The sequence below is a fragment of the Camelina sativa genome, chromosome 5 (assembly GCF_000633955.1).
Source record: "Camelina sativa cultivar DH55 chromosome 5, Cs, whole genome shotgun sequence".
Taxonomy (NCBI): Eukaryota; Viridiplantae; Streptophyta; class Magnoliopsida; order Brassicales; family Brassicaceae; genus Camelina; species Camelina sativa.
Window position 1 is genome coordinate 12884801 of NC_025689.1, and position 26751 is coordinate 12911551.

Here is a 26751-nt window from a genome sequence, read left to right on the forward strand (position 1 = left end):
TTTTCTTTTGAAAGCGAACAAGTCCAGGTGACAGAGGTGAGAGGTCCATGAGTTACCACCGGGGAAGAGTGGGTCATCACCAAACCATCTATAAGAGAGCCTATACATGGTAGCCTAACAAAGAAAACTCCCAAAGCGGGTAAAGAACAATGATTCCTTGAAGATCAAGACAGTTAGCATTCACCAATACTTAAAGAATTTTTTAAACTTGTAAAAGTAGCAACATCAAGCGGTTTGGTGAATATATCAGCAAGCTGTTTCTCAGATTCAACATGAAGTAATTCCACAAGTTTTCCTTCAACTAATTCACGTATGAAGTGGTGCCGAATATCAATGTGTTTTGTTCTTGTATGTTGAACCGGATTTTTAGCAATATTAATGGCACTTGTATTGTCACAATGAATTAAGAGAGTTTGTGTAGTGATACCATAATCTGCCAGCATTTGTTTCATCCAAAGCAGTTGAGTGCAACAACTCCCCAGCGCTATGTACTCAGACTCTGCCGTTGACATAGAGACACAATTTTGTTTCTTGCTATGCCATGCAATGAGATTGTTTCCTAAGAAGAAACATCCTCCAGTTGTACTCCTGCGATCATCTGTTGAGCCTGCCTAATCTGCATCACAAAAACCAACAAGAGCCGAATTAGTTTGTTTTGTGTAATACAAACCATGGTCTAGTGTACCTTTAACGAATTTGATGATTCGTTTGACAGCAGTTAGATGCGAGAGACGAGGACTGGATTGATATCGAGCACAAACTCCAACACTATAGCACAAATCCGGTCTACTTGCAGTAAGATACAGTAAACTGCCGATCATCCCATGATACAATTTTTCATTCACCTTAGGACCAGCTTCATCTCTAGTGAGAACACACGATGTGCTCATAGGAGTTGTCTTGGGCTTGCTTGTCTGCATTTCGAATCGTTTTACAAGCTGTTTAGCATACGTACTCTGTGAGATAAAAATGCCTTCATCAGATTGTGTAATCTGTAATCCTAAGAAGTAGCTCAGTTCTCCACACATACTCATCTCAAACTCTTTAGTCATTGTTTTAACAAACAGATTAACCAGTTCCTTCTTAGTGCTCCCAAAGACTATATCATCAACATAGATCTGGACTATCAATATGGCAGAAGGAGTTTGTTGTATGAAAAGTGTCTTATCTACACTTCCTCTTACAAAACCTTTCTGTAGCAGGAACTGTGTCAACCGCTCATACCAAGCACGAGGAGCCTGCTTTAGTCCATAGAGAGCCTTCTTTAGTTTGTAAACATAGTCAGGATGATGTGGATCCTCAAATCCTTTTGGTTGTGAAACATAAACTTCTTCTTGCAGCAATCCATTCAAGAAAGCACTCTTAACATCCATTTGGTAAAGTCGAATGTTAAGCAGACATGCCATTCCCAGCAACAGTCGAATAGACTCTAGGCGTGCCACTGGGGCAAAAGTCTCATCAAAGTCCACACCTTCAACTTGAGAATATCCCTGAGCCACCAGTCTGGCTTTATTACGCACAATGTTTCCTTCATTGTCAATCTTGTTCTTAAAGATCCATTTTGTCCCAACTACATTAACATGAGCAGGTTTTGGAACAAGATCCCACACATCAAGCCTTGTGAAATGCTCTAATTCCTCATGACAGGCATTGTACCAGAACTCATCTTCAAGAGCCACTTGAATATTCTTTGGTTCGATCTGAGACACAAAACATAAATGTTGAAGTAGTTCTACGTGTGCTACAAAGCACGACTGTTGAAGCATTTCCTGAAAATTCAACTTGACATGTCGAGTTGTTCGCTCATCCATATTCCCAATGATATCTGCTGTAGAGTGATTTTTGTGTACTTGTGGTTGACTTAACCCATCTAAGTTGACTGATGACAGATCCTTATCAGTTTTCTCACATGAAACGACTTCCTCTGTTTTCTTCTGTATGTTTGGTTCTGTAGCGGGTAACTGTTGGACCTCTTGTTCATTATCTTCTAGTCGAATCAACATAGGTCTTCTCCTGTCATCAAAAACAACGTTAACTGAGTCGACTATCATCCTTGTTCTCTTGTTGTAAACTCTGTAGGCAGTACTATTTGTTGCATATCCCAAAAACAACCCTTCATCACTTCTGGAATCAAACTTCCCAAGATGATCTTTATCGTTCAGTATATAGCAGACACATCCAATAATGTGAAAGTAGGCTAAATTAGGCGATTTGCCTCTCCAAATTTCATAAGGAGTAGTCTTAGTTCCAGGTTTAACATAAACTCTGTTGATAACATAGCATGCGGTGCTGACAGCCTCTGCCCATAATTTTTGAGGAACATTGTTACCATGAAGCATAGCTCGAGCCATTTCTTNATGCTCTAATTCCTCATGACAGGCATTGTACCAGAACTCATCTTCAAGAGCCACTTGAATATTCTTTGGTTCGATCTGAGACACAAAACATAAATGTTGAAGTAGTTCTACGTGTGCTACAAAGCACGACTGTTGAAGCATTTCCTGAAAATTCAACTTGACATGTCGAGTTGTTCGCTCATCCATATTCCCAATGATATCTGCTGTAGAGTGATTTTTGTGTACTTGTGGTTGACTTAACCCATCTAAGTTGACTGATGACAGATCCTTATCAGTTTTCTCACATGAAACGACTTCCTCTGTTTTCTTCTGTATGTTTGGTTCTGNGTGAAAATTACTCTCAAACCTTCATCACATAATTGACTGATGCTGATCAGGTTAGCTTTCAGACCTTCAACATAATACACATTGATTATTGATGGCTGATCAATATCTTCAAGTTGTCCCTTGCCTCTAATAGACCCTTTTCCACCATCACCAAATGTTACCTTTCCCCCTGGTATCTCTTGATAAGCGGATAAAATGTGTGGATTTCCTGTCATGTGTCGTGAACAGCCACTGTCAAAGTACCAAGGGTTACCACCTTCACTGCTTGTAGAAGTAAAAGCGACTTGTGCTCTTAATGATACTTCCTCACCGATTATCATAGACAGATTGCAGCAGAGATTGATCTCTTCAGTTTCTTGAATGGCTTGATCATACTTTTGTTCATTGTTCTCCGTCACCTTACTGTAGAGATCCTTTTTAGCTATCCAGACTTGGCAAAAACGAAATGGATTGATAAAGCATTTTCTAGCCATCCAAAGCTCCTTGATCTTATTCTTAAACTTATAACAGAATCTGCGAACATGACCTGCCTTTCCACAGTGAAAGCACACAACAGTACTTCTTCTTTGCTTGGAATCTGTCCAGTTTTGTCGAGGATCCTCTGACCTGACTCGTGATTCTCTGGTTCTTACAGGTACTACAGGCTTCCTCTGTAGTTCAGTTCTGTTCAGAACAGTTGACTCCTCAGCATGAGTTACGTTACTTTTCACAAAGTTTATAGACTTATCACGTGACAAAAGTTCAACTTCCTGTTGTTTGTTGTAACCCAGACCACGATGTTGAGATCTAACAATCCCCTTTGACAAAATCTCATCTAACTTCTTACCACCATTGTTCAACATCCTGATTTTTTTTATGATTCTCGTTTAGCTCCCGTTCAAGACGTGTTGCTCTTTCNCACTGTCAAAGTACCAAGGGTTACCACCTTCACTGCTTGTAGAAGTAAAAGCGACTTGTGCTCTTAATGATACTTCCTCACCGATTATCATAGACAGATTGCAGCAGAGATTGATCTCTTCAGTTTCTTGAATGGCTTGATCATACTTTTGTTCATTGTTCTCCGTCACCTTACTGTAGAGATCCTTTTTAGCTATCCAGACTTGGCAAAAACGAAATGGATTGATAAAGCATTTTCTAGCCATCCAAAGCTCCTTGATCTTATTCTTAAACTTATAACAGAATCTGCGAACATGACCTGCCTTTCCACAGTGAAAGCACACAACAGTACTTCTTCTTTGCTTGGAATCTGTCCAGTTTTGTCGAGGATCCTCTGACCTGACTCGTGATTCTCTGGTTCTTACAGGTACTACAGGCTTCCTCTGTAGTTCAGTTCTGTTCAGAACAGTTGACTCCTCAGCATGAGTTACGTTACTTTTCACAAAGTTTATAGACTTATCACGTGACAAAAGTTCAACTTCCTGTTGTTTGTTGTAACCCAGACCACGATGTTGAGATCTAACAATCCCCTTTGACAAAATCTCATCTAACTTCATACCACCATTGTTCAACATCCTGATTTTTTTATGATTCTCGTTTAGCTCCCGTTCAAGACGTGTTGCTCTTTCCTTCTCCGAACCAAAAAGTTCTTGAAGATTTCTCAATTTTCTCTCAAGCAACTCCTTTTCAGCAGGAAGTAACTCCTTACAAGTTACAGGTTCAGACTTGCATTCTTCTTCTAGCATATTGACCTTGGCTTCCAACTGTTGTTTTTCTTTGACAAGTAGCAATTTTTCATTACACAGCTGAACCCAATTGTCATAAAGAACACAATAGCTCTCTTTTGTAATTGTATCTTCCTCATCATCATCTGAGCTCTCAGCTGGTACCTCATCACTCTTGACACTAAAGGCAAACAGATTCAACATTCCTTCTTCCTCATCACTATCAGAGTCTGAGTCGCTGAAACTAATAAATGACTTGTTCTTAGCCTTTTGTAGATTTGGGCATTCTGCCTTTAAATGTCCAAAGCCTTTTCATTCAAAGCACTTCATCTCCTTCCTTTTTGTCAAACCACTGCACTCATGACATTGAACTTCTTTTTTGTGATCAGCCTTCTCCTTCTCAGTCCTATTAAAATGATTTCCAGATTTTTCACCGTCATTTCTATTCCAGCGAGAAGACTCTCTTCCTTGTCCTTTCTCCACTCGTTTTAATGCTTTCCCGAAGTTCCTGGCCATCAAAGACATGTTCTCTTTAATCTCTTTCAACTGATCGTTTGTGTCATCAACCTTGAAAGCAATTCCTTTGCCATGAATTTTCTGTTCTTCAGCAACTTCCATCTCTTCTGACTTCAACATACCAATCAGATCTTCAAATTTCAAGGTGTCAGTGTTTCCTGAAACTCTCATGACAGATTTGTGTGCTGCAGACTTAGATGGAAGACACCTAATTAATTTTTTAACCAACTTGGTATCCTTGTAAGTTTTACCAAGATTCTTAGCTTCATTAGCGATAGAGCTCATTTTAGCACTGAATTGAGAAATTGTCTCATCTGGATCCATCCTTAAGACTTCAAATTGAGAAGCAAGCTGATCCAACCTTGTTCTTTTAACACTCGAGTTTCCTTCATGAGACTTCTGCAGAATGTCCCAAGCTTGTTTAGCTGATTCACATCCTTGAAGAAGCTTGAACTCATCATCATCAACAGCTCCAAATATTGCATTGAGTGCCCTAGCATTGTATTTAGACAAGTTCTTCTCTTCTACTGTCCAACGTGCCTTTGGTTTAGTGATCTTGTCACCAGCTTCAGTTTTCTCATAGGGAGGTTCCCATCCTTCTTCCACAGCCGTCCAAGCATCCTCACCTAGATTTCGGATCAACTGGACCATACGCACCTTCCAACGACCATAGCCTCTATCATCCAGCATGACAGGCTTCTGATGTATCACTAGTTCATTAGCTGACTCCATCTTTGTCTCAAGATCTCAACCTGTGTCGAGTATGTATCTCTTGTCGGTTGGCTGCTCTGCTACCAAATGTGAAAACAAGATACAGCCAGTAATGAACAAAACTTGTTCTAATATTAAGAATCACTTAAACCACCTTACAAGATGTGTTTAATCAGTTTTACACACAGTCTACAAGACTTGTCACTGACCAAGACTTGTCACCTCACAAATCACAAGAACTCTCAAAGCTGTTTATACTTTCAAGTCTCGACTAATCTCTTCAAAAACGGCCAAACCATATGTTTGCCTTGACACCACAATATATAGGAATCCCCTATGACCTACTTTCCTAAATAAGGATAAGTCTAAATCTTCCAGTTGATACGATAATATCTTGTATTCCAATTAACGAATCTTCAAAAGTATTGCCACGTCATGTCATATCCGTTACTCCTCCAAGTGTGTAATCATCTCCTAGATTCCTACAGACCATCCTTGTAGCATCAGAAAGTCTTCATGCTCTCAATTAGGACTTTATTTAGAGTAAAAAGTAAAGAAAAAAACTAGTTGCAATTCTTAATTGTATAACTTAACCGTTCGGATAATTCACGGTACTTAATAGCGAGGAAACTAAAGGTCTAAAGAGAAAATCTATGAGTAGCTCTTGTAAGACGAGAACAAACTTTTCTTAAATTGTAGTCATGTGAAACCTATGTTTGCCAATCACGTAATAAATATAGTATATACTAATCACGAGAACAAACTTTCTTATATTTGTTCATATTTGTAAGACGAGAACAAAGTTTTCTTAAATTGTAGTCATATGTGAAACCTATGTTTGCCAATCACGTAACCTGAAAATAGCCTAAAACAATAGAATCGACTAAGCTAATTAGCGAGTCTTATATCATGAAAGGAAGCAGAAGTTTGGGATATACCTAACATTCTATAAACAGCATTAACTCAAGTCAAAACTCTGGTGAGTGTCTTTCTGAATGATTAACTGCAACTCAAACCTGATCAAGTTTTAGCAGAAGTTTTCTCTGTGTTATCAAATTGCAACTCAAGCCTCTGATTATATAATTGCGTTATCATTAGGAAAGGGTGTATTATATATTAGAATGTAATTGATGTGGGATATATAAAACATTGTTTTGCTTTCAAGTAACATCGAGGATAAAACCTGGGGGAAAAAAAATGATAACCCAACAAAATGATCACAACAAAACCTGTGTTCATGAAAAATTCACATTTCAACTAGCTAGACGTTGTGTTATATAAACTTGAAATCTTCTGTATAGTGTACAAAGGTGTAAACTTTACTACGAGTTTTAGCCACCAAAGCTTCAAAACCTTGGATTCCAACTCTCTCCAGAGCGTTTCTTTCCGGATGGAAGTAAAAAACAAAGAAAGGGTTAGATATATAATCCTTGGTTAGAACAATTTCACCATTAGCAGTCACTCCAACAACCGAAATTTCGTCCTCACCAACTACTTGCAGCTTACTTTTTTTTTTTTTTTTTTTTTTNCAATTTGCAGCTTACTAATATATAAAAACAAAGGACAAAAATTGTTATTTGACCACATATAGTCACTTATTTTCTGGATTTTTTTAAGGCTTAATATATACTCCTTCTGTTTCATAAAGAGTGTCATTTTGACAAAATGCACACAGATTAAGAAAATTATATAAATTTCTATTTTACCCTTTATAAATACACTAAAACAATTTCTCATTCTAATTAATAAGCTAAAATAGTAGGGATAAAAATGAGATTTAATATTAAAAACTGCATTGAAAATATAAAATGACACTCTTTTTGTAACAAAAAAAACTGTGTCAAAATGACACTCTTTATGAAATAGAGGGAGTAACTTTCAATTAACTACAATTTTGGAGAACAGCTCTGGACGACATGAAAGAACATCAAAGTTTCTTCTACAAGTACAACACAAATAGAAAATAAGTTTCTTAAGATATTATGTTGTGGAAAAGTCTCTTCTACTCGATCAAGATAAACTCATGGAAAAGAAATCTAACTTACTGGCCATTTAATCCATGGCTTATTCAACAAATAGCGATAAGAGAAAATGTACCTTTCCAAAGAAACTATTGCCGCTCTTCTACTCTTTTGTTTGAGCTCTTTAGTCTCATTCCTAACAACGGAGGACTTGAATAATGAAAACTGGTATATCATCAAAAAATATAACTGCAAATACTGTTCTACGATTAATTGATCTGTAATAACAATACAAGATGATTCACAAAGTACCGAACATACTATTAATAAAGAAACTTAAAATATTTACAAATAGACTCAGAATTTGAATCGAAGAAATACAGTTCAAATTAAAATATTTACATGTTATAGTGAAAAAAATTTGTTATAACTTTTTGGTAAGATTATTCTTCGAAAAAATCAAAATCATATACCACCATTAAATGTTAAATATCCTATTGTCTTAAATATTCAAATAGTTATAGTTTTCTCCAATTCAACCCACATAAATTCAACAATAAATACTATAAGATATTACAAAAACACCAAAATATATACAATAGTTATCCCGTGGTGTACCACGGGTTAAATCTTAGTTGTATATATAAAATTATATGGGGTTAAAGATATTACAAGATTACTATTTATATTTTTTTGACAAACATTAGTAGGTTACTTAATTGAGTACAAACAACATGTTGTTGCTGGCCAAATTAATGTGTCTCTGATTCGTCCACCTGTTGAAACAGAGCTTAATTAGCTTGGACTGTGGTACTGTGGGGTCCGGTTGTTGCGCTCTGTCTTTTTCCGAAGACGTAAGTTAATTTTGGTTTATGTAATCTCAAGTTCACGAATCATTCTACTCTATTTTTTCTTAGATATCAAGTAAAAATATCAATAAGGGTAACTAATTATCGTCGACGCTATATAAACAGCAACTTGACAAATACACTAACCAACATGTAGGTTTGTGTCATACGATCGTCTCCGTTATATAGGAAAGTGTGGATAAGACACTGAAGCATCAAGAAGGTTCGACTCAAGGATTACTCCACCTGCACGTGAGAAGCACATGTCGTGGGTGTTAGTAAATAGTCACAACTGGAGGGGTAAAAGGGTCTTCAGCTTTTAGTCTCCGTATCTTCTTCTTCCTCTTTATTCTCTTGTTACGATGGTGTTGAGTGAGTCACGAGTTTGTTAGAGTTGTAACAGAAGAGCGACAGCGTGACGAGAGAGTTAGAGAGAGAGAGAGAGAGGCTGATTGGGTTGGTGAGTGAGAAAGCTTGAGAGTGGTTCCAAGTGTAATCCAGTGAGAGATTGTAATGATCATAGCTCAAGTTTGAGCCAAGTTATAGTGGATTCCGGTGTACCGACGCCGGCGAGACGTAGGGTTCCTCATCGGAACCTGAACTCGTTAAATCTTGTGTTGTCTTTCACATTCTGTTCTTAGTTCTTTCACGGAATCGATCAACGAGTTCTAATTGGATAAATATAGATTAGGTTTCAACACAACAATATCAACCAACCAAATTTGTGAGGGGAAGAGCCAATGTTTTCATGTTTGTGCACATTCAATTGCATCGGCCTCATGTTTAGATAGTTATAGGAACGAATACTATACATAAAGATGTGAGATTCCTATAAGGAACCTTATAACATATTACTTAGAAATTAAACATGTTTTAATCAGTTTCTGAAATTTAATAAATGTTTTAAACCTTTCTGTTTTTTGAACAAAAGTTTGTTTTCATTAATCAACCGAATATGAGTTCATACAATAGAAACAAAGAGAATGCAGGTTAACACAAAGTAAAAGCAACAACAAGGGGAAAGCAAATACTACACGAATGTAGCTAAGGTAGCTCAACAAGGATCCATGAAGGCTTAGGAACCAAAGCTAGATAGCAAGATGGCACAAGAGACAACACTGTTTGTCGAGAATTCATCCACGGATTAAACCTTTTTTTTATTTGGGACAAACCTACTTACATGCATCTATAACCTATTAACGCTTTAAACATCTTAGCTAGGAGCAACCAATTGAACATCCAAATTGACAAAAAAGGAAAAAAAAAATATACAAAAGAGAACAACTGAACCAAAGTAGATTCTAGATTGGATTAGCGAGATGAGACAACATCTAAACCTAATATAATGGTTTTAAAATCTAATACACCAGAAAATCCAAAATAAGAAAGAAAATAAATCAAACCGGAGAACCAAGTTGTTAATTAGTAGTATATTTAGTAATCTGTTGAAGTAAAATACAAAATAAACAGATCGCAATATGTTCCACGAATGTAACGTACTAGAGATTTAATTCAAATAAAAGTCTTAAACTTGCAAAACAAAACCACATAGTCTCAAACTTGGTCTGATGGTTCGATCCAAAAAATGCCATTGGAAAGGTCCCTACCTACTCCATGTCTGATTCAACAACAGCCTCGATAATCACTGCGTCAGTGTCCAACTTAATCCGTTTCTTTGGCTGCTCAGCCTCTTCAGACACGACCACATCAGTTTCTTCCTCAGAAGTGGTACCAGAGCATTCACCTTCATCACCTTCAGGCTCTGCGTTCTCCTCTTCCTCATTCTTCAGCCTCTCTATCAAATCCATTACATCTCTGTTGACCTGTTTACACACATTTCCCAAAAGTAATTACTCCTCAATTTGTGTGATCATAACAAAATGGTAAAAATATCATATGATTTGCTACAGTTTCAATTTTAAGGACTGGAAGCATCAAATAAGTGAATGACATAATTAAATTCCTCACAAATTCATTGGTTATATACCTTTCCCTGCACATTACTATTGACCAACTTCATCTTTCTAGTTCTAGCAGAGCCAATTCATATGATATTAATACAAAAAAAAGTGTGTGCTATGTTCACTGTATGAAATCAATGATGATGTTTTTACCTGAAGGTTCGGGAGAAAATCAGAAAGGTCAGTGGGACAATAAGGGCAGTTCATGACATTCTTCTTTGCGCGTAGTGTACGTCCACCTCTGCTTCTCTCTCTCATTAGAGTTGTCCCAGCAAATTTAGCTTCCAAACATGGCTTGCAGAAGTTATGAGCACAAGGTGTTGTCACAGGAAGAGTCATCACTTGTCGACAAATAAGGCAACTAAACTCTGCATCAAAGAAAAACCCAACAGTTTACATATTCCAGGTTTGGAGAAAAGCTATATAAAGAAAGAGCTGAATATTTTGTTAACTGATCATAATAAACATTTTAGGAATCTTGAGCCTGATCATTTCTAGAAAAGGTAACTTCAATATTGTTTAGAAAGGCACACAGACCTTTCAGAAGTTTTCCCCTCACGGTATTCGAGTTTGCGGTCCTCAAACTTTTCCTCTCCTTATTCACCCGCTTTTTACTAGCAGGTGGAGGCTTCATCCATCTCCAACGACCCTCACTTTCCTGATCAAGTAAGCCTATTATCAGTAAAGTATAGGGGGAGAGATGAAAATTAAAATAACGAACCAGCAAAAGAAAATTCGATATATAACCCGCCAACTATTATAGTTGAGATGTCTTGGAACTTACATCAAAATCCCACGATGGACTTTCCTTTCTCTCAAACAGGTCTATGGCCATATTAAGTTCAGGAACATTAGGTATAGGTCTTGGACGATCTCCTTGCTCATCACTACAATAAATCACACCATTAAACTCTAATGGAATATATATATATTAAGTGCATGCACGCTTTCAAGAAATAGATCAAACCTGGTCCATGGAGCTGGCTCATTGTCACATCTAACAAATAGGTAACGACAGACCTTATAAGAACCCTATGGACCACAGAAGAATAGGTCAATGCATGAAAAAGTTCAGGGAAAATTTACAGTTGTTAGCTACGTGTGTATGTGTACCTGTTTTCCAACTTTTCGCCAGCACTTCTCAATCCTGTAAACCCCATCATACCTCACTCCTTCCATAGGGGCATATACAGAATGACAGCTCTTCACATTGTGAGACCTGATCATATATGGCAAAAGGTTATTGAAGAGATAAGATCACTGAAGTAAGCTTCAAGTTGAAAAGTGAGAAAGTTACATGCAAAGGAGTTGTTCACAAATAACAGCTAACCTGATAACTCGAACAGGATACCCCATATTGCAACTAAGTCTTAAAGCTGCATTTCTTTCTTTGAATGCTTGATCATGAGACTGATCCGTGGCAGTCCTTTTGTTGCCACTGAGATCTCTTCCCCCACTGCGTGACACATCCACACATTAAAACAAATAGAGACAAAACATATTAGTAAACTGAAGAATATAAAGCTACATGATTATTAAAATAAATAGAATGCATACCTTCCGGTATATAGGAACCACTCCCCATTGTCCTCATCATCGACGTAACCACCAGAAAGGACCACGGACTGAGCTCCGTGGTTGGCTTGCCCAGCAATGCCGGAGACATGTGGGAAGTGCACCCCCCCACTGTCGACACTCCTGTCGGTCCGCCCAGGACTCCCCGACCAAGACACCGAGGTTCCTACGAGGATCATTTTCTGCTGGTATGGGACCAAAATGATCATTTGGTATGGTAACAAATATTTTGCCACTTGAAGCATTTGCGTTCCCTGTTTTCTTTGCACGCTCAGTTGTAAATGCTTTATCTGGTCGGTCTTGGTTGCTAACGAAATGACGGTCCTTTGTAGTACCCGCATCATCATCACGTCTAGGGACTTTTGCTAACCGAATAGCAGCCACGATGGACAAGTTGATACGGGGATTTCTTGCAATTTTTAAAGGAACAACGGTGCGGCATTTTCCACAAGTAGGTTTTTTATTAGCGCCCATCCACTTCTTGAAACATTTCAAGCAAACGTTGTGCCCACATGGTGTCTGAAAAACAAACGTATAAGATATCCATCAGTCCATATACTTCAAATTTGTCACACACACACACACACACACACACACCAAAAAACAAAAAAAAATCATTTTGAAAAGTAGAAGTTAACACTTATTAAAGTCCTTTCAACTCTTACCATATCGACTACTCATCAATAGCAAAAGTAAATGAAACCCCAACTTCGAAATGAATATAGAAAACATCCCATAAACGGCACTAAACAACAATATGGACAAGAACAACCTTCAACAAAAGTGTACACATACCACTTCCTTTCCTAACACTATTATCAACAAAGACCATGATACACCTCTCCAGTCTCAATATCCAACCCAACAAGTGTACACAAGGTGTTGTCACATATGGTAAGCACAATTAATTCTATGTCTTTGTAAATCATCAAAAGTAACAATTGAACGTGTCAATAAAACCCTAAATTTTGTAATTGTGGTATGACACAAACTCGAATTAGTAAATCAAGTGTACACATAAACAATCATGCATAGTAAATATTGTGATATTAGACAGTTAATTAATAAGCGTGAAGCATAAGAGAGAAGAGAAAGAGAATGTACCGTCACAGGTAGGTCAAGTAACGACATACAGTAAAAACATATCAAGTTTTCATCAAGAGTAGATAACACATCACTTTTTCCTTTACCCTTCTTCATCTTCTTCTTCTCTTCTTCGTCATCCTCAGCGACGGCTTTACCACTTAATACCTGTTGCCTCTTCCTTGCCTTCTCCTCAGCACTCAAAGACGCATCCGCCTCGATGGCGTGGATGGCCGCAACAAGATCTGAACCAACAGATCCGTACCCAGTCTCAACGCCGGAAAAAGGAAGAGGATCGCCGGAGCAATCAGGACACTGCCAATCCAAAGTGGACGCTAGGGTTTCTGGAGGAGACGAGAGACAGGACACGTGCCAAGGCGTAACGCATGTGCCGCAAGGGAGAGTTTCTTCAGGCGGAGGCTCGGATTTGCATCGCATGCATACACCTTCGCCGTTGCAGGGGAGTTGGATGTCACGAGAAGCCATATCCGATGATGAAGAGAATAGCCAAAAGATGAGGTAGAGAGCGAGAGAGGAGAAAATGATGAAGATGAAAAATGAAAAGTGAAGAGAGCGGGGTTTTAAAAAGCACTTTAGGGAATCAAATTAGGAAGGAGATTTCTTAGAGTCAAAAATAAATAAAAAATTGTCCTACTATGAAATATCTACCATTGAATATGGACTATTTATCATATTTATTTATATTGACTAATTTAGGATAGTGAAATAATTATTTTTAATAGATTAAGAAAGAAATATGTATTTGAAAATTATATGTGGATATTATATCATTTTACAAGGTCTGTTTGTTAGGTAACTTTTTTTAAATTGATTTCTAATACAAACAAAAAAGATAATAACAAGGGCCATTAGTTGTAACTTGTAACGCATGGGTATTAAAAAGTTTGCTCTGCTGACTAATGTGGTGGTGTGGTGATGTAAAGAATTAATAACAGAAAATGGAAGGTCGTCTACATTGATTCACATACTTGAACAATGTCTATGCGAGATTCTCCATTTTATCATAGCTATTTCATTTCATTGATGTCTTTTCTCAACAACTCCATCCATTTAATTTGGAAAAAAAAAATACAAAAGAAAATAGAGAGATCGACCATGTTTTATTATTTATATGGAATATATTCTACTAGCTTTTGACGAAGCCACTTACCTATGAAATAGATGACTTTATGGAGGTTTATGTAACTTGATGTATCATACCATTAGAAACATATAGGTCGATGCTTCTAAGTTCTAATCATTTTGGAAGTATAAAATGAAGTTGACCCTAACTAAGTGCTCGCTTCAAGTATTTTGGGGGAATTCTCTCTTAGTCACAACTCACAACATAGTTCATGTATGCAAAAAAGTGAATGCAAGCTAAATCAGTGTCATTCAAAACTTATCGTCACATTAGAATGTAATAGAAGTATAAAGACTCACAAAAAAGATAGTAACCCAAAGTTGTTTTTTTGTCCAAAGTCGCCGACAAAAACCATTTCTTTTCTGAATGACTTAAGAGGTCGACACACACACACACACACACACACTTTTATTAGTTCAGAGACACCTCGATGCAAATATATTAATACTTAACTAATCATCCCTTTTTCACCAAAATGACAACTTCGATATGTCCGATAGTTTCACCCAAAATGACAAATTCTCTCTTGCACACAGACCTTTCAGAAGTCTTGCCCTCACGGTATTCGAGTGTGCCGCCTTTATGGCTTTCCTCAAACTTTTCCTCTCCTCAGGATCCAAAACATTCACTGAATTTTTACTGGCAGGTGGAGGCTTTATCCATTTCCAACAACCCTCACCTTCCTGATCCAGTAAGTTTATTATAAGAAAATACCAACTTCTATAGTTTATATAACAGTTAATGAACCGACCTAAACAAAAAAAATCAATATCTGCTCACACGCCAACTTGGATAGTTGAGATGTCTTTGAACTTACATCAAAATCCCATGATGGACTTTCTTTTCTCTCAAACAGGTCTGTGGCCATGTTAAGCTCAGGAATATTTGGTAAAGGTCTTGGATGATCTCCATGCTCATCACTGCATATATATCTCAGCATTGAACTCAAATGGAATATATATAGAAAAGGGGCACACTTTCAAGCAGAAGATCAAACCTGGTCCATGGAGCTGGCTCATTGTCACATCTAACAAACAGATAACGACAGACCTTAAAAGAACCCTATGGACCACATAAAAATAGGTCAATGCATAAAAAATAGAACAGGAAAAGTTTACCGTTCTTAGCTATACGTATGTATTGTATACCTGGATTCCAACTTTTCGCCAGCACTTTTCGATCTTGTAAACTCCATCATATCTCACTCCTTCCTCAGGGGCACTTTTCCTTGTGAGACCTGATCATATATCGAAATAGGTAAAAAAATTAAGATCACTGCAAGTTGAAGAGTGAGAAAAACGTTGCACGAAACGCAGTTATGCTCGAATAAGAGGTAACCTGACAACTCGAACGGGATACCCCAATTTGCAACTGAGTCTTAAATCTTCATTAGACTTCTCGAACTTTTGGTCAAAAGACTGATCCTTGTTAGTTCTTTTGTTGCCACTGAGATCTCTACCCCCACTGCATGACACATCCACACATAATCAAGACAAAAAGAGACAATCTATCAGTAAATTGGAGAATTGATACTTCTATACACATGAGAAAAGTAAATTGTACAATATTATTTAATAAATCAAATGGACCAAAAGCTAGGAGAAATGAAAGGCAGACCTTCCTGTGTATAAAAACCATTCTCCATGATCTTCATAATCCTCATAACCTCTAGAGAGTGCTACAGATTGAGCTCCATAACTTGCTTGTCCAGCAATGCCAGCAACATGTGGGAAAGGAACACCCCACTGCCTACACTCGAGTCGGTCCTCCCAGGATTCTCCAACTAAAAGACCTGGGCTCCTCACAGGATCATTCTCAGCCGTTATTGGACCAAAGTGGTCAGGTGGTATTGTAACATAAATCCTGCCACTAGCAGCATTCGCCTTCCCTGTTTTCTTTGCGCGCTCAGATGTAAATGCTTTTATCTGGTCGGTCTTGGTTGCTCACGAAATGATAGACCTTTGAAGTACCCGCAGCAGCACTTCTGGAGACTCTTGCAAACCGGATAGCAGAAACAAGGGAAGAATTGATACGAGGGTTCCTTGCCATTTTCTCAGGAACTAAGCAGCAGCATTTTCCACAAGTATGTTTTCCCTGACCCATCCACTTCTCAAAACATTTCAAGCAAGCGTTGTGCCCACATGGTTTCTGAAATGAAAACATACAAAAGATCCATCAGCCCTACGTAATATAGCCTTCATCTTTGTCAAAAAAAAAAAGGCTTATTTTGATAAGAAGTTTACACTTATAGTCTTTCCCAAACTCCTACAAAATGTACAGTTTACCAACTTGTCTAAAATGAGTAAAGAAAAACATCCCATAAACGGCAACTAAACAACAGAGGTGTACATATACCAATCCCTAACAATTATCAACAACTATACTGACACAATGATTCACCTCTCAACTAAATAATCCAACCCAAAAAGGGTTAAAAAAAAAAAAAGGACAACTTAACAAGTCTATTAACAATCATGAACTATAAATGTAGTTAAACATTGACACAATTTGTCATAAATGGTAAGCACAATCAAAGTCTCTGTCTTTGTAAATCAGCAAAAGGAACGATTTAATTGTGTCAATAAAGTCTAAGCCGTTGTATCAGAAGCTCTCGAATTAGTAAATCAAACTAAACACATTAAACTATCACAAATCAATACTAACACAGATTCGAGAAAAGAAGACTACATTAACAAGTATAAGAGCCAGGACAGAGAGAACGAACCGTCACAGGTCGCTCAGGCAACTGCATACAAAAAGAGCACATCAAAAGTTATCTCCAAGAGCAGATAACACATCGAGATTCGCATTTTTCCCTTTACCCTTCTTCTTCTCTTCGACATCCTCATCGATGCCTTTACCACTCAGTAACTGTTGCCTCTATCTTAGCCTTCTCCACAATACTCAAGGTCTCATCAGCCTCAGTTCCGCGGAGAAGGCTAAGATAGAGGCAACAGTTACTGAGTGGTAAAGGCGTCGATGAGGCGCCGCTACAAGATCTGAGCCAACAGTTCCGTACCCCGCCGCAATGCCGGAAACAGGAAGAAGGTCGACTTCGCCGGAGCAATCGGGACAATGCCACTATAAAGTGGAAGCTATGATTTCGGGAGGAGACGAGAGGCAGGACAAGTGCCAAGGCGTAACGCACGTGCCGCAAGTGAGAGATTCTTCAATGAATTTGTTTTCATAGGATAACCTTGACCGTTGGTCATTATGCTAGATTCGAAGACAATTCTATGTTGGTGGGGAAGAATTGTAACGTCTGTGAACCAAGTAGTGTTTGGGAGTGTCGATCGACACCACGAGGGGTGTTGTTTGACACCAACAATCTTGTTAGGGTTCGGGTTAATTATAATTTCTCCATTTTGGTTTGGTTTAGTGGGAAATCCTAGGGCTCAGGTATATAAGGAGAAAACTCGGCACCCTTGTTTCATTTAGCAATTTTTCGTTCGAGAGAGTAAAAGTTTCCCAGTAAGTTTCTGTGAGTTTCTATGAAGTTCCTTGCTTGTTCTTGTGAGATGTTTCCCTGTGAGTGGAGATCTGAGGCTAAGGATGTGAAAGGAGTTTGATGTGGTGCTTTTTTGGTCGTGGTTAGGTCGATTATCTCTGTTTTGCAAAAGTGAGTGGATGACCATGCCTTCTCTAAACTAAGATCTCTGTTTCCTTGCTTGTTTTGTGCGATTCTTGGTTCCTATGTCTTGTGATGGCCTCTAGAAGAGTCTTGGCCGCATCAGAGGTGGTGGAAGGCAGAGATCAAACCTTCAGCTTTGAGGAGAATGATGTTGCGGCGATGTTGATCGACTCCAGGAGGGTGTCGGTCGACACCAAGGCGTGACGGCGTGAGGGCCTTGGTGAGTGTTGGACGACACCATGTGGAGGTGTTAGTCGGGTTGTCGAGGTGGGTATCGGTCGACACCAATTAGGGTTTTCGAGTTGTCAAGGTGGGGTGTCGGTCGACACCAACACTCAGCAGGTGGCTGAAGCTTGTTCTTTTCCTAGTTTGATTTATGATTGTTGTTTGTGGTGCAGATAAAGACAAAGTGTGACCGTGAAATCAAGGCAGTGAAAAAAAGGATGTTGTAATGGCTCGATTGATTGTTGTCTGGTTTCTGTTAGGTTGTTAGAATTGGGTCAATAGAATAAAGCTAGGATGTTGATTCATTGTTTTATGACTTTGTTTATGTTATTGGCATTGTTGGTTAGTTACTATTTTTTATTTGTTTATTCGTTATTGGATTAATGGTATTGGTTTATGCTATCCATTATTGTTTAATTGGGATAAGTTGTTACTGAATATGAAATCACTAGTAATATTGTTAAAAAAAACTGGTCGGATTGTTTCATAAAAGAAGTATAAAACAAAAGTAATTAATAGTAATATATCATTTATTATTTTCTTAATCTTGGTGAAAATTCTAAAACATCATATTTTCTAATATAGAGGGAGTAGCATTTTGGATTTTTTAAAACCAAAATTTGAAAAAGAAACACATTAAAATAATTTTTATTTGAAAGAATAACCTTTATATTCAGAAAATTTCTGCAATCTAAATCGTATCACATTAAATATTTAAATATCAAGTTAAACTATTTTAAAATGTTTCAAAGTAATTATTCAAAACATATAAATTAACAAAATATAATGAAGTGACTTTAGTCTAGCGCAAATGATAAGTCCACTGAGAGTAGACACCATTACAATTCACACTAGGATCAAGTCTTGGTTCCTACAAATATAGAGTTTGGGCTAATGGCCAGTCCATAGTGGCTAATATTGAAAAAAAAATAAAAATAAAAACATAGTGAAGGTATTCAATATAAAATTTGGACTGAATTGTGTGTTTAGATGACAAATCATTTGTTATTTATTAATCATGAAGTTTCAATTTTTATTTAAGAATCCAGTGTTATTGAGTAAGTGATTTTTAAACAACCACAAATCCTATGTTATTGATAATATTTTAGGTATTGCAATTATAAGGTGGTTTAGATTATTATATTCTTAGTTTTAAAAATATGAAAACTAAATCTTATGATTTTAAGTAGAATTCACAAAAGGAAAATTACTAAAACTTATAACAACTTTCCTAAATTTATTTAAGTTTGTCAAAATTGATCTTAAAGCTCAATATGTATAACTCAAATATTCAGAATATATGGTCGATTACAACCTCCTTAGTTCTTCTCAAATCTAATACCTACAAAATTAACTAAAAATGTTTAGTCTACAAGGAAGAAATTAACTACTAGTAGTACTTATTGTAGATGCTTGCATTTAAGTATCTTGCATATCCACAACGAATATTAAAGGTAATTGAAGGTAATTGTGCCTGCGATTTATTAAAGGTAATTGTGCCTGCGATTTATCCGTGGGATGTTGTCACATATAATGCTAAAGAAAGTAACTTTAGTTCATAACTATATCTAATCCAACATATTGTGCCTTTAATATATTTTTTATCAATCGATAAAGAACAGCTTGCGGTGACAAAAAAAAAACCAAAAAAAAAAAAAAAAAAAAAAAAAAAAAAAAAAAAAAAAAAAAAAAAAAAAAAAAAAAAAAAAAAAAAAAAAAAAAAAAAAAAAAAAAAAAAAAAAAAAAAAAAAAAAAAAAAAAAAAAAAAAAAAAAAAAAAAAAAAAAAAAAAAAAAAAAAAAAAAAAAAAAAAAAAAAAAAAAAAAAAAAAAAAAAAAAAAAAAAAAAAAAAAAAAAAAAAAAAAAAAAAAAAAAAAAAAAAAAAAAAAAAAAAAAAAAAAAAAAAAAAAAAAAAAAAAAAAAAAAAAAAAAAAAAAAAAAAAAAAAAAAAAAAAAAAAAAAAAAAAAAAAAAAAAAAAAAAAAAAAAAAAAAAAAAAAAAAAAAAAAAAAAAAAAAAAAAAAAAAAAAAAAAAAAAAAAAAAAAAAAAAAAAAAAAAAAAAAAAAAAAAAAAAAAAAAAAAAAAAAACTAAAACGAACATCTGGAATTTTGTAGTACTGAAGTCAAGTGTGACTAATTTCTTCATCTGGAATTTTGTAGTACTGAAGTCAAGTCAGCCCCTTCACAATCACACAATTAGGATCGTCAAATAGTTAACGTGTATATCTAGTGACAAAATTTCTCTCAAACTATCAAAACACTAAAATTATTAGAGATGTCCCACATGAAAAATATGTCTCTCCCTGACGTCCATCAAGTATTCCTTAGTTTCCGAGGAGATCAGTTGCGCTACAGCTTCGTCAGCCACCTTCTTGACGCCTTTGAGAGACATGAAATCTTGTATTTCGTAGACAAAGACGAGCTAAGGGGAAAAAGTATGACAAACCTTTTTGTGAGGATTAAAGAGTCGAAGATCGCGCTAGTCATCTTCTCTAGTAGGTACTGTCAATTTATTAAGACTTATGAGTGAAGGTAACCTCTAGTTTTACATGTCTTCTTCATTCAATCTACTTCAGAAAGGTAGAAATACTCCATAGGTTGAAATACACCATGCAGGTTTAATATTTTAAAGTGTTTGTATTGACAATATATGTCGTGCAGGTATGCCGAGTCGAGTTGGTGCATGGATGAGTTGGTGAAGATAAGAAAACGTGTGGAAAAAGGAAAGCTCCAAGTCATTCCCATTTTTCTACAAGGTTAGGGCAATTGATGTGAGAGGACAGACCGGTGAGTTTGGTGACAAGTTCTGGGCGCTTGCTAAAACTTCTCGAGGATTTCAGATCATGGAGGGAAGGAAGCCCTAGAGTGTGTTTACAACAAGATGGGTTTGTCCTTGGGAGACAAAAGGTACTACCAGTGCTTCTTTGCTTTTATGTTTTGCTTTTGTCAAAACAACATGCAATTTGCACATGCCAGTTTTAATCAGGTGGTAACATATCACATATGGACAACTAGACTACAAGTCTTGATTGTGTTTATTTTAGTCATTTTATGTTATATTTGCAAAAACAACACAATAAAAATATGTAGGTACATATAAGTTAATTAATTCGCCGGCTTTATATTTTCTATAATATGAGAAGGTTTTTCTCAACTTTTGCTAAGGGCATGACATGATTCTTAATCATTTTTTAAAGTTTGAATGCCTCATTTGTATTCAGAATCATTTTGGCAATTGAGAATATCATTAATGTCATAGTTATGTCAATGTAATTTTCCGGAAATTATGTCTACACATTCATTTTCCGGAAATTTTGTCTAGATTATTAGCAAAAGAGTATATTTTTGCGGGTCCTATGAAATTTTGGACATCGTTTTGTCTATAACCTAAATAAATGGAGGCCCTTAAATTATAAATTATCAAAAGACCCATAAAATACTAAGAGGTCCATATAAAATTTCTAGAGGGACAGAATTAATTGCATTAGTAGCATTAATTGCAAAAACTTTCCTTATTAGTATTTTTGAGCAAAAACTGCTGCAAAAATACTAGTATAGATAATTAGAGGCCCATAAAACAAAGAAAAAAACTCTCAACATTCTCTTTTTCCCTTCTTCAATAAGAACAAGCTGTAGGTCTCTTCTGATCTAAAATCACCATTTATCAGTTTATGATTTCATCCTAGGAAAAAAACTAATTATAGTTTATTTTGAAATTATAAATATGGGTTTCAATCTAATGTATGATTCAGGGGAAAAATCGGATTCTAAATTATGTATAAAATTTATTTCTAGGTTTCAATCGTATAAATAATTCATGGGCAAGAAATGATTCTAGATTATGTTAGACAATTGGATGTTTAATTATGTGTTGTCAAATTCTCTTATAAATTCACACATTTTTGGCTCAAATTTTAAATTATGGGTTTCCATTTATGCTTAGTTTATAGCTTTTAATCTTATATAATATAATGGTGGGATGTTTTGTGTAAGTAATTTGGTAATTACTTACTTATTCATTCTCCATTAGATCTTACTAGGGGTGTCAATCGGGCTGACCCGGCCCAGCCCGATCTGAAACCCGTAAAGCCCGCATATGTTTGAGTTTGGTCCAGTCCAACCCGAAATATTTCCGAGCCTATAATTCAAAGTCCGAGTCTCACCTTAACAGGGCTACATGGCTTTTCGGGCATTTCTAGACTCATCTTACAAATCAAAAATTTAAACTTATAAGTCTTGGAAAACAATGTTTAAAGGTGCAGTATAAAACCAATCAATCAAAATTTAAATAATTCATCTATATTAACTAAAACCAGCTTAATTTAAAATAAAAAAATTTATTCTTTAACCAAAAAAAACAATATTTAATTCGTATAAAATATCACAAATATGAAAATTTTAAAAGTATTAAGTAAAGTTATTAAGTAAATATGAAAACTATTATTAGAGTTTTAAACTCTATTTACAATAAATCATTAATCAAATATTAGAATCAAACAAAAACATTAACAATAAAATATAAATATATTTGTTTTCGGGCTGGTCTGAGTCCTATCGGGTTAAGCCAAAAAACTCTATAGCCCGAGCCCAATTTTTTTTAGACATATATATTTAAGCCCGAGCCTGATGTTTTTCAGGACAGGGCAGGGCCAGCCCACAGGCTTTGGCCCTAAATGACCCTCCTAGATCTTACCAATTTCTTTTCTATCAAAGAAAAATTCATTCCATTTTCCATAAAATTAGAATTCAATCCCTAATTACTCTCCTTTTAAAATAATTTTCCACTTATTATTATTTAATTTCAGTCATTAGGTTCCTTATAAAGAATTATATTATTTTTATATATCTTTTCAAATTTCGATAGGTAATCTTGAATAATTTTTAATTTTTTTTTTGCAGCTTATCATGTTGGTTGTTCACATTGATTTAAATAAAATATTATGAGTAAAATTATTATTTGAGATTTAAGATTTGTTTGTGTAGAAAGAATATGTTTTTTTGGCAAACGTGTAAAAAGAATATATAAGTAAAGTTTTCTTCGTTTATTCAAATTTGCGTTTATTTTCTATAAAATATTTTTCACCCGTGAAATATTTGAACTTAGAAAAGAATTTTAAGGTGGTGTAGAAATTTTTGATGTCTTTTTGTGTTTCTAAAAATCAAATTCACATATTTTATATTTCATATTACTATCTACATCACTATGCCATCAAATAGATAAAACAATATTTTTTAGACTAAACGATTTAATATAAACTAATCCTAAGTTTGAAAATGCAATGAGAAAAATGTATAAAAGTGGTAAACAAAAGAATAAATTTTTATTGTTTGTGAAATGTAATTTAGTTCTAATAATTAAATATGTTATGAAACTGATAATTAAATACATTTCTGAATTTGAATTGTTGGTCAAATATTTCATTTTTAAAAGCTAATAGAAAAGAACATAATCTTATATATGTTAATAACATATTTATGTAAATAATAATGAGATGTAAGGAAATTTATTAAAAAAAGGCACCGAAGCTATGTAAGCATGACACATCAGTTTTTTTGTGAGAGTGCTTCCCTATTAATATATAGGGGATAGAACAAAATTATGTGAGAATGTTTGAAAATTTTATTTATTCATTAGAGTGTTTATGTATTGATTTCGTACTCTCCATGGGCCGGTCCGACAATTTTGGATGCCATACGCCAATATTTTTTAAAAACTCATTTTTATTATTATAGACAAAATTATAAAAGTAGTAATATAAAATTTATTTTCAAAATTTCCATATTGTAGTTTGTTTTTTGATTGCTCACATTTTTCTTTCTCTTTTCAATGTTTTCATATTCATTTCAAAATTTATACGAAAATAAACATTATATTACCAAATAACTCATTATTCTTCTAAAAGTTTTCGAATATGGAAACTTTTTATTAGAGTTTCAAATATGTTTTTCTAAATTAAAATTTACTTTAAATCTCATTAGCAACAAGTTTAATTAACATTAATCTAATGCTCATTCACCAACAATTCAAAAGATGAGATAGTTTATACATAAACCTAATAACATTTCATCCGTATATTGAATATATCTACATAAATAATATATTGTTTTCTTATATAAAACTTGAACTTCTAAATTTTTTTGAACTTATAAAAAAGATCTAATAATATTGGGAATTGTAATTTTTATTTTTTCTCCATAAAAGACACTAAAACTTTTGGCCTAAAATATGCCCCAAAAAAATTGATGCCTTTAAACCATAAACACTATACAATGCAATCAAACAAATTTCCATGTGTTGAAATACTCTAATACTATATATAAAAAAAGAAACTCAAGTAACACCAAACAAATAAACCCCAAAAAAATTAAAATGATCAGTATATTTTTAAAATCACAAAAATAACAATTGCTGAGTAAACAAATAAAAACTAATAATCTCCAAATTACTAAAATTGAACAACAATGTAAGCTAAAGCCATGCGTAGCACGAGATGATTTCTAGTTTTTTATATATTAGATGACAAAAAAAAGTTAATTGGTTCATTTATCACATTTGTTTTTAAAAAACAAATAATATATAGAATTATGTACATCTTCTAAACAGTTGATACTTTATATACCAGAAAACAACACAGATAATTCTACGTGGTATTATGCTATTGGTTTAAATCACATGCAATAATACACTGCTTATCTTCTTTTCCTTTTCTTTGGGACAACAATATATATTATGGGGGTTTAAATTTGGATGGCGTCAAAGTAAAAACACATGTTTTAGACTTTTAGCCCATTTGTTTCCTTGTGCACTCTTTTCTTTTGTATTCCAATCTCTATTATATTATTTAAGGAACCCTTTAAACAAATAACCCTACTCCATGTAAGATATTACACCAAATGCCACTGTATTTAATTACAAAATATAATAATAGAATCTTATTATTAATTTGTTGCAACCAGAAAATAGATTTTTAGTGTTATAACCGAATCAGAGGTAAGTCATATTCAAACAAATATTAATATAGTTATTTTTAGTGTTAATTAATATTTTCTTTTTATTTTTCAACTCAAAAAAACTTATAAAATCAGAAAAATATTGGTTATGTAAAATCTTAAGTGATTCACGTAAATATATTATAAATAGTTTTCAATAATTTTTTAGAACAATAATAAATCTTATAAAATGATTTTATTTTTTTATAGCCCAATATTTTTGAAATTATTTTAACAGATTTCATTTATTGTTTCAGAAATTTTAGGAAACAATAATAAACTATTTAGAACAATTATAAAACTTAAAATTTTATTTATAAAACTAAGATTAAATATATGCATCCTAAATCATTTAATAATGACATATATATCTTAAAACTAAGATACAACATTGCTTAATATTATATTTTATTAAAATCTAAGAAATCACAAAATATTATATTTTATTTAATATAATATATATAACTAAAAGATAAATCAAAAAGTTAAATCGAGATTTCTAAACATGACCGCTTCAATACAGGTTTTGTTTTCTTTTTAGGATTTTACCAAATTTATATGATTCACGTATTTGAACATTGTATCATGTAGCCAAAACGGGTTGAAATTAGAGTATGAAACTAAGTAAATAAAACAAAAAAGGTTATAAAATGTATAGCACGGGAAACTATCTAAATATTTCTATGTGCTAACTATATAGAATGAAATATTCTCCTGTCAAAATATACTCATTACAGATATACTCTTTTAATTTTGATCATTCGAAATAAAAATAAAAATAATTATCCACAGAAAACTATTAAACTTCCACTATCTAAACAGTGCGGGTTACAATTTTTTTTAGCAAATTTTTTACAATTGATGATATTATTTTCTGAAAGATTTCGCTCATTCACAAATTAATTCAAAAATTCAGAGGATTTGATATATATAATTTAATATAATGAGATGATTAACAAATCGACTAAATTCTCTATTGTAGGAGAGGTAATATATTGTCCTGTCACACTATCCAAAACATATATATATTTTACGGGTTAACTTATTTGATACTTATCAATATTCAAATTTTAAATCGGGTCACAAGTAAATAAGGATTTTCTTGATTCTACCAATTCTAAAAAAATTAAGCAATTATACGCAAACCCTAATAATGGTAAGTTGTTAAGTTTATTGTATCGACTATAGTCGAAACCGGAGTATGAAACTAAGTAAATTAAATTTATAAATTATAAAATAAGTAGAATAAATCAAATAAAGATAATACTATTATTTTGTAACTAATAAATCAAAATTTACGTAAATATTTTCCCGCACTGTACAGTGTGGGTTATCATCTAGTTTTGTTTTAAAATAGACTCTAGCGAATAAGCGCCACAAAGGTGGTCCACATAACTGGGATAACGATTTGGTCTTAAAAGGGTAGATTTTCATTTAAATTGATTTTAGTCTAAATTTTATCTTATTTTTTCCCTTGTAAATTGGTTTTATGACAACGCTTAAGGAAGAAGCCTCTACGAGATTTTTAGGGGGTGTATTGAAATAATGATTTTGGAGGATTCTATGAGATTTATGAAATTTGGAATTTTGATAGATTTTAGGGAAGTTGATATGATTTATGATAAAATTCTTTCAAATACCACCTAAAATCATGAGATTTGAATTTCTGTATTTTTAACTAAACAAATCCTCTCAAATCCTCTAGAATCCCTAAAACTTATTAAAATTCAAATCCACAAACTGTTTTGAATAACAGTGGATT

General features: G+C 34.2%; 4 pseudogenes; 2 read left to right on the plus strand and 2 right to left on the minus strand.

The window, feature by feature from the left end:
- LOC104786719 overlaps positions 1-26751 on the plus strand; it is a 37376-nt pseudogene that overhangs the window by 9559 nt on the left and 1066 nt on the right.
- LOC104786718 lies at positions 9828-13545 on the minus strand (annotated as a pseudogene).
- Positions 14427-17356, minus strand: LOC104788703 (annotated as a pseudogene).
- Positions 20284-21272, plus strand: LOC104788704 (annotated as a pseudogene).